Here is a 10039-nt window from a genome sequence, read left to right as displayed (position 1 = left end):
GGATGGTAAGCCGTGCTCAAGCTTAATCGGGTTCCAAAAGCTTTTTGAAATGCACCCCAAAACCTTGAAGTGAAACGAGGATCTCTATCAGAGATTATAGTAGCAGGTATACCATGAAGTCTCACAATCTCCTTTATGTATAACCGTGCTAGCTCCTCAAGGGTATAAGTCATCTGAATGGGCAAAAAGTGGGCTGACTTCGTCAGTCGGTCCACAATCACCCAAATAGCATCAAAACCAGCCCTAGTCCTTGGCAATCCCGACACAAAGTCCATTGCAATACTTTCCCACTTCCATTGCGGAATCTCTAAAGGTTGCAACATCCCGGAAGGTCTTTGATGTTCAATCTTTACCTTTTGACAAGTTAAGCACTTTGAAACATATTCTGCCACATCATTCTTCATACCCGGCCACCAAAACATCGCCTTTAAATCATGGTATATCTTAGTACTTCCCGGGTGAATGGAGAATCCGCTTTTGTGTGCCTCCTTTAAAGTATCTTGCCTCAAAGTGCCAACATCCGGCACAATGATCCTACCCTTGAATCTCCATAACCCATCTTTTTCTTCCGACACTCTCCACTGTTTCCTTGCTCGATAGCCGGTAACACCTTCCATAACGCTTCATCATTTTGATGAGCCTTTAGGAGCTCGGACTTAAAGTCACTTGAGATTTCTAATCGGCTCAAACACAAGGTTCCGGATACTTCTCGAGCACCAATTTTTCAGACTCTCGAATCCCTTGAGCAACTTCTCCTCTTGAAGCATCATCCAAGCCGCATATAACGACTTCCGACTTAATGCATCCGCCACTACGTTTGCTTTTCCCGGATGGTAATGCAACTCAAAATCGTAGTCCTTCAACAATTCCATCCACCTTCTCTGTCTCATATTAAGCTCTTTCTGATCAAAGAGGCACTTCAAGCTCTTATGATCAGAGAAAACTTGGAACTTAACCCCATAGAGGTAATGCCTCCACACCTTCAAGGCAAACACAACCGTAGCGAGTTCCAAATCGTGCGTAGGGTAACTAACTTCATGAGGTCTCAACTGTCGTGAGGCATACGCCACCACATTATGATGCTGCATCAGCACGCATCCTAGACCCTTTAATGAGGCATCACAATACACCTCAAATGGCTCATTCGGCTCGGGTAACACTAACACAGGTGCAGTGGTCAACTTTTTCTTCAATGTCTGAAAGCTCTCCTCGTACTCATGAGTCCAAACAAACGGAGTGTCTTTGCGGGTTAACTTTGTCATTGGCAAAGCTATCTGTGAAAAGCCCTTGATAAACCTTCGGTAATAGCCAGCTAAACCCAGAAAACTCCTTATTTCTGTTACAGTGGTTGGTTGCTTCCAATCCATCACAGCCTCCACCTTAGTTGGATCTACGGCTATTCCCTTCTTACTCACCACATGCCCCAAAAACTTCACCTCACTCTTCCAAAACTCACACTTAGACAGTTTTGCATAAAGTTTCTTCTCCTTTAGAATCTGCAACACGGTCCTCAAGTGTTTCGCATGCTCTTCTTCAGTCTTGGAGTAAATCAGTATGTCATCAATGAAGACAACAACGAATTTATCCAGAAACGGACGAAAAACTCTATTCATGTAATCCATGAATACCGCAGGAGCATTCGTCAACCCAAAAGACATTACAGTGTACTCGTAATGACCATAACGAGTCTTGAAAGCGGTTTTAGGGATATCCTCACCCCTCACCCTTATCTGGTGATAACCGGATCGCAAATCGATCTTGGAGAAAACTCCAGCTCCTTGTAACTGATCCATGAGATCATCAATTCTCGGCAATGGGTACTTATTCTTTATTGTAACCTTGTTCAGCTGCCTGTAATCCACACAGAGCCGCATACCCCCATCCTTCTTCTTCACCAGTAACACTGGAGCACCCCACGGAGAGACACTTGGTCGTATAAAATTCTTTCCCAACAAATCATCTAACTGAGACTTTAGCTCGTTCATCTCTAACGGTGACATCCTATAAGGAGCACTTGAGATTGGTCCCGCCCCGGGCACCAATTCAATAGCAAACTCAACCTCTCGGTTAGGTGGAAACTCATCAATATCATCGGGAAACACTCCCAGAAACTCACATACAACCGGAATCTGTTCCAACCTTTGATCATCACCCGAAACACCCGCGGTTAACAACATGATACCCTGACATTCGGTTCCGGAACAATTCACCATCATTGAATTCAAGTAATAATTATTTACCACGACCGGCCCTTCTGTATCTTTCAGCATAAAGTACACCGACTTTGTAGAACAATCAAGCAGGACATGGTTCTTAGATAACCAGTCCAATCCCAAGATAAGATCAAGACCGATCATCGGTAAGCAGACTAAATTATGAATAAAATCAAGCTGCTTGAACCTAAAGGAAACTTCCGGGCATCCTAGCCTAGTTACCATGGCTTCTTGGGTAGCATTGTACACTCTTAGATCATAACCTAAAGTTACAATCTTTAATCCTAATTCATGGGCTTTCTCAAATGCAATGAATGAATGTGATGCTCCCGAATCAAATAAAGCATTTAAAGTTTGACCCGCCATTTCACAGTTACCTCGAATAAGTGTCTCGGATCTCTCGGCACCTATAGCTGAGGTGGTGAATACCCGACCAGTCTGTTGTGCCTTTCCAGCACCTTGTTTCTGCGTCTCCGGACAACTTACGGCTTTATGCCCCGCCTTTCCACAAGTATAGCACAAACCCCATCCGGCCTTGCATGGTGCTCCCGGATGGTGACTTCCACACCTAGTACAAGCTTGATCATCCTGAGGTTGTTTCCCAAACTTCTTCCCTTGGAAATTGTTGTTGTTGTTGGGCCTCCTGAAAGAGCTTCCCCTCTTGAAAGACGGGCCTCTAGGTGCAAATCTCTTCCCTCGGTTCTGTGGGAATGAACCTTTGTGAATCCCTTTCTCAGCGGTTGCCCTTTTTACACACTCTTCAGCAACCCTACACTTGTTTACCAACTCGGAGAAAGTCCTAATCTCCATTGGTCCCACTGAACTGAAAATATCACTCCGGAGTCCTCCTTCATATTTAACACACTTCCATTCCTCATATTCCACCGGAGTCCCTTGGCACATACGAGAGAACCTGAACAGCTCCTCAAACTTGTCAGTATACTCTGATATGGACATAGTACCCTGCTTCAGCTGTAACAATTCAAGTTCTTTAGCCGTCCTAGCAGAAGTTGGAAAGTACTTCTTATAGAACTCCTCTTGGAAGACATTCCAAGTGATATAGTCATCACCTTGCTACAGAAGACGTTGGATACCTTGCCACCAATGCGATGCTTCACCTGTGAGCATATAGGTAGCAAACTCGACACGCTGTCCTTCAGGTACCACTTGTGCTTGCAAGGCCCTCTCTATAGCCTGAAACCATGTATCAGCCTCAGTCGGACTAGCAGTTCCCTTGAACTTAGGGGGATTAACCTTCAAAAAGTTTGCTAGTGTCATCGGGCCTTGAACTCCACCTCCATCATTACCATGGTTGTTCATCTGTTGACCAAGAGCCTCAGCAGTGGCTTGCATAGCAGCAGCCATGTTCTCTAACGCGGTCATAAGGTTCACCGGGTCATTAGGGTTATTCTCCGGTGCACGAGCATTCGTACGACCTCTCACACTACCTCTACCGCGTCCACGAGGCGCCATCTGGTTCCTATACATACCAAACAATCGATATTAAGTTGATCAGTCTTAATATCGGAAGTCTAGTACTTCAAAGTCCCAAATGCATGCTCATGAACATTTATGCAAATTATATCAAGCAGATATACTAATAGCACATAACATACACACAGAGAATGCACAGAAGCATAGTTAGTCCATCCCTCAGGCTCTACAGGAACGAACTGCTCTGATACCATAATGTAACACCCTACCATACAGAGTCTTATGCTTAAGTCATAATTCAGAGATGGTAAGGTATTACGACCTCTAAAATAAAAATTTAGTACGTATAGTAATATGAATAATTGATTATAACTAGGAGCCTTTGTAGAAAAAGGGGTAAACAAAAATCGCAACTCAAAGCGCAACACTCCGATCGATAACGTAACGAACAAGGATAACCAACGCGTGATTATATATATACAAAGGAGTGTCAAAAACAGGAATATCAAGACTCAAAACCCGGCTGCGAAGGTAACCGGTCCGAGCATAGCAATATATACATATTTTAAAATAAGGAAAACCCCAAAGGAAACCCAAAGGGACACAAATACATAAAACCTATTCTCCAAAATCTCCCATAAGAGGAGACATCACAGTTTGTATTATTTAATGGAGATAAAAGTATCTAAGCAAAACATATAAACCAAAACATAGCCCCGAGAACAAAGGATCTTCGCAAATCTAGAAGTCTCCAGCATGCCTCAGCGGGAAACCTCACGTCCTGCATCTGAAAACCACAAAATCCGCATGGGTGAGAACCAGAGGTCCCCAGCATGGTAACATCTTCCACATATATAATACATAATAATGGGGGAAAGCCAAAGGCAATCCTAGAACTTCCTCCAGATAATATCAAAGCTTATAAACAAGCTAAACCATAAAGGGCATCTGACTAAAGATACTTCAGTCTAACTAATACTTCCCTTTCCAATTCCTTCAGACCTCCCAACCACCAGCAGGAGTATAATATAGCAAACACAGTTATATCAATCAAGGAATATACAAATAGGAACAATTAAGGCATTTAGACAATTAGCAAGTAATATGCAGTCAAATAGGCAATCTCAAACAATTCATATAGTATGCATATGATGAATGCCTGTCCCTAGTGGCTGATGATATCATCCGTCGGTTATAGAGCCAACCCGAAAAGTCCTGGTAGCTAACCATTGGACAGTCCCTCTGTCACGCATCCCCAACTCGAGTTATACTCGTTATAAACTTGATCATAATCATGATCTATATCCATCACCCTCACTTGTGAATATTTACGGGGGCGAGCTCATCCGGGTCTTTCACAGTGCCCGGCCACACTTATGACATAGGGTCAAAAGAGCTTTGAGTCTCAACCTGGAGCACGTGGTGGCTAGCCACTGCTACTACTCAGGGAAACTCGTATCTCCGATAGTGGAAGTGCAAATCACAATTATCAATAATTCAGCATAAACATGCATGAATTATCATCCATGGATCAACATCTGTATCAGCCATCCGGCTCACGGTTAAATCCATAACCAGCCAATATTCATAGCATAAACAGCTATTCCGGCTCACAGTTCAATCCAGAACCAGCCAATTCATAAACAATTACGGCCCTTCGGCCAATGGCATACAAGCACTTCCACCACCATCCTCCACATCTCACATGATCACCAATGATCCTCATTGATCGTTCATTTTCCCCTTACTTCACTCGCAAGTTACCACATTCACTAGCCTTTCTTCTCATAGCTAGACATCTCATAATGATTTAAGATATAAGTGGTGAGATCGGAGGCTTAGAAGTATGAGACTTGACTTTTAAAACTCAAAAATCAACTTTGGGATGAAAACAGGGCCACGCGTACGCGCACTCCACGCGCACGCGTGGATGGCCTCAAAAACACATCAACGCGCAAGCGTCATGCACGCTAACGCGTGGATTAAAAATTTGCCAATCGGCGCGCACGCGTCAACCACGCGTACGCGTGGATGTTCTCGTGCCCCAAGCACAACACTGGCATAGTTCTGGCATCACTCTCTGGAAAATGGCTGGGCATTGGGTGCAGCATAATCGGCGCGCCCGCGCACATCACGCGCACGCGTGGATGGCATTTTCGGGAAGAACGGCGCGTACGCGCCAGGTGCGCCCACGCGCAAGGTGTCATTCTGCTAAGTTAAAAGCTGCAGAATTCACAGATTTAGACCCCAATCTTCCGACGGACATAACTTCCTCATTTTTAAATCATTTTTCACCCGTTCTTCGAACGACACGGACATCCCGGATCCAATTTCATTGCTAAAAAGGATTGGTACAAAACAGACATCCGTAGTCCAAGTTATGTCCCGCCAAAGTATGCCCGAAAACCATGTTTTTCATAAAAACCACAAAGTGCCATTTTCAAAACAAGCCATTTCCAACTCTTTTCAAAATCAATCAAAACATGCCATTTTCATCCCTTTCCTTTGAAATCAATCAAAATACATCAATTTCAACATCAAGCCTCCTCAACTCACACATTGACACTTTACCACAGTATACAAAAATCACTATCTCATCATTTTAACCCACTTCACCCAAGTGGCTCAAACTCAAACATATTGACATATCATATACTCTCCCTCATGCCAATTCCAACAACACCAATCCCAATAAATCATTATTGTACACAATCAACATCATACTCAACATAAACATGGTTCAATCCACAATTCAACCATAACCAATTATCAAGCATATATCACAACATGCATATTTCTCATACATCATACCACCAAGGCATCATTAATCACCATCACATATATGACCACACCATATATATCAACAATTCAATAACATCAACCATTCAATGCCTATCTTAGGGCCTCTAGCCTAAGTATTTCCTACCACATTACATATTAGATACGGGAAACCGAAACCATACCTTAGCCGACTTTTCCAAGCTCCACCGGAGCACTTCCAAACCACTTATCCACAAGCTCTCAAGGCCTCAAAACCTCCAAGAACAGATTTTTCACCACCAAATCCCTTTTTCAAGCTTTTCAATATCACCAATCAAGCTCCAATATTCACATATACACAACCTAAGCCACAATCATCATACCCATATACAACATCTCAATACCCAAACATCATAGAACAACAACATTACACTAGGGTTGAGAATCTTACCACACTCAAGGTCCAAGGAGACAAGATTAACCTTCTCCTTCAAGAGAGTTGGGTCCTATAACATCAAAGAACCCAAAATCTCAACATTTCACCCATGAAACTCGAATATAAGGGCTGGAATTTCGAACAGCAACACGTGGCTTACCTCAAGATTGATTGTATGGGTTTTGTAGAGCTCTCCGCGGTGAACGCGTGGCCCCAAACGGAGCGGCAATCGGAGCTCTAGATCAAAAGTTATGGTGGTTTGAAGATCAAGTGAGAGAAAGAAGTTGAGAGAGTGTTCTTCCCTTCCTCTCCACCATTTTAGCGTGTTTGAGTGTGTTGTGAGGAGAGAGAGTGCTGAAAACTAGGGTTTTGGTTTAGTTTAGTTGGGCCAAGGGTCCAGTTTGGGTCCGGTTGGCCCGGTTTGGCCCGTTCGGTCCAATCTTGGTCCGAATTCTATAAAATTGGTACCGAAATTCTCGTCTCAATATCCTCTATCACATTTAGCCATAAAAATCACATTTTGGGCTTTCTAGAATAAATTCTCATTTATGGGTTAATTAGCTGTTAATTAACCGGGTTTTACATTTGATCTTGATGTTTTCTTGTTTTGTGTCTTTTATTGTTTTTCATGTGCATCTTTGCATTCATATTGTCTAAGCATTAAAGATTTCTAAGTTTGGTGTCTTGCATGTTTTCTTTGCATTAAAACTTTTTCAAAAATATGTTCTTGATGTTCATCATGATCTTCAAAGTGTTCTTGGTGTTCATCTTGACATTCATAGTATTCTTGCATGCATTATGTGTTTTGATCCAAAATCTTCATGTTTTGGGTCATTTTTATGTTTTTCTCTATCATCATTAAAAATTCAAAAATAAAAAAAAATATATTTTCCTTTTTTCTCTCAAAATTTCGAAAATTTGGGTTGACTTAGTCAAAAATTTTTAAATTAGTTGTTTCTTGTAAGTCAAGTCAAATTTTCAAATTTTAAAAATCTTATCTTTTCAAAACTTTTTCAAAAATCAAATCTTTTTCATTTATCTTATTAATTTTTGAAAATTCTTTAAAATATTTTTCAAAAATCTTTTTCTTAATTTTATCTTTATTTTCGAAATTACACTAACAATTAATGTGATTGATTCAAAAATTTTAAGTTTGTTACTTTCTTATTAAGAAAGGCTCAATCTTTAAATTATAGAATCATATCTTTTAGTCTCTTGTTAGTTAAGTAATTAATTTTAATTTTGAAAATTAAATCTTTTTCAACCATATCTTTTTATCATATTTTTTTTATCATATCTCTTATATCATATCTTTTTCAAAATTTTATCTTTTTCAAAAAAAATTTGATTTCAAAATATCTTATCTAACTTCTTATCTTCTTATCTTTTCAAATTTGATTTTAATATCTTTTTCAACTAACTAATTAACTTTTTGTTTGTTTCTTATCTTTTTCAAAACCATCTAACTACTTTTCCCTCTCTACTTTCCAAAAATATCTCATCCCTTTTTCAAAATTCTTTTTAAATTAACTAATTGTTTTAAATTTTAATTTTAATTCTATCTCACCTTTAATTTTCGAAAATCACTAACTACTTTTTCAAAATTTATTTTCGAAATTCCTTCCCTCTCCTCTTCTTCTATTTATTTATTTATTCACTAACACTTCTCTTCATTTCAAATCACTGCCTCTATCCTCACCCTTGTGTTTGGATTCTCCATTCTTCTTCACTCTTATTCCCTTTCTTCTTCTACTAATAATAAGGAACCTCTTTACTGTGACATAGAGGATTCTTCTTCTTTTTCTATTCTCTTCTCTTTCATATAAGAAGGAACAAGGAAAAAGGCATTCTTGTTGAAGCTGATCTAGAACCTGAAAGCACTCTGAAGAGGAAACTAAGAGAAGCTAAATTACAACAATCCAGAGACAATCTTGCTGAAATTTTCGAACAAGAAAAGGAGATGGCAGCCGAACCCAACAACAATAATGCAAGAAGGATGCTTGGTGATTATACTACACCTACTTCCAAGTTTGATGGAAGAAGCATCTCAATTCCTGCCATTGGAACAAACAATTTTGAGATGAAACCTCAACTAGTTGCTCTAATGCAACAAAACTACAAGTTTTATGGACTTCCATCAGAAGATCCCTATCAGTTTTTAACTAAGTTCTTGCAGGTCTGTGAGACTGTAAAGACGAATGGAGTAGATCCTGAAGTCTACAGGCTCATGCTTTTTCCTTTTGCTGTAAGAGACAGAGCTAGAACATGGTTGGATTCACAACCTAAGGATAGCCTGGACTCCTGGGATAAGCTGGTCACGGCCTTCTTGGCTAAATTCTTTCCTCTTCAAAAGCTGAGCAAGCTTAGATTGGATGTTCAGACATTCAAACAAAAAGATAGTGAATCCCTCTATGAAGCTTGGGAAAGATACAAGCAGATGACCAAAAGGTGTCCTTCTGACATGTTTTCAAAATGGACCATTCTGGATATATTCTATTATGGTCTGTCTGAGTTCTCTAAGATGTCACTGGACCATTCTGCAAGAGGATCCATTCACCTAAAGAAAACACCTGCAGGAGCTCAAGAACTTATTGACATGGTTGCAAATAACCAGTTCATGTACATTTCTGAGAGGAATTCCGTGAATAATGGGACGCCTCAAAGGAAGGGAGTTCTTGAAATTGATGCTCTAAACACCATATTGGCTCAAAACAAAATGTTGACTCATCAAGTCAACATGATTTCTCAAAGTCTGAATGGATGGCAAAATGCATCCAACAGCACTAAAGAGGCATCTTCTGAAGAAGAAGCTTATGATCCTGAAAACCCTGCAATGGCAGAGGTAAATTATATGGGTGAACCCTATGGAAACACCTATAATTCATCATGGAGAAATCATCCAAATTTCTCATGGAATGATCAACAAAAGCCTCAACAAGGCTTTAATAATGGTGGAAGAAATAGGCTCAGCAATATCAAGCCTTATCCATCATCTTCTCAACAACAGACAGAGAATTATAAACAGAATACCTCTAACTTAGCAAATTTAGTCTCTGATCTGTCTAAGGCCACTTTAAGTTTCATGAATGAAACAAGGTCCTTCATCAGAAATCTGGAGGCACAAGTGGGCCAGCTGAGTAAGAAAATCACTGAAACCCCTCCTAGTACTCTCCCAAGCAATACTAAAGAAAATCCA

Source organism: Arachis hypogaea, chromosome 3 (assembly GCF_003086295.3).
Source record: "Arachis hypogaea cultivar Tifrunner chromosome 3, arahy.Tifrunner.gnm2.J5K5, whole genome shotgun sequence".
Lineage (NCBI taxonomy): Eukaryota > Viridiplantae > Streptophyta > Magnoliopsida > Fabales > Fabaceae > Arachis > Arachis hypogaea.
Note: the sequence above shows the minus strand (reverse complement) of the source record.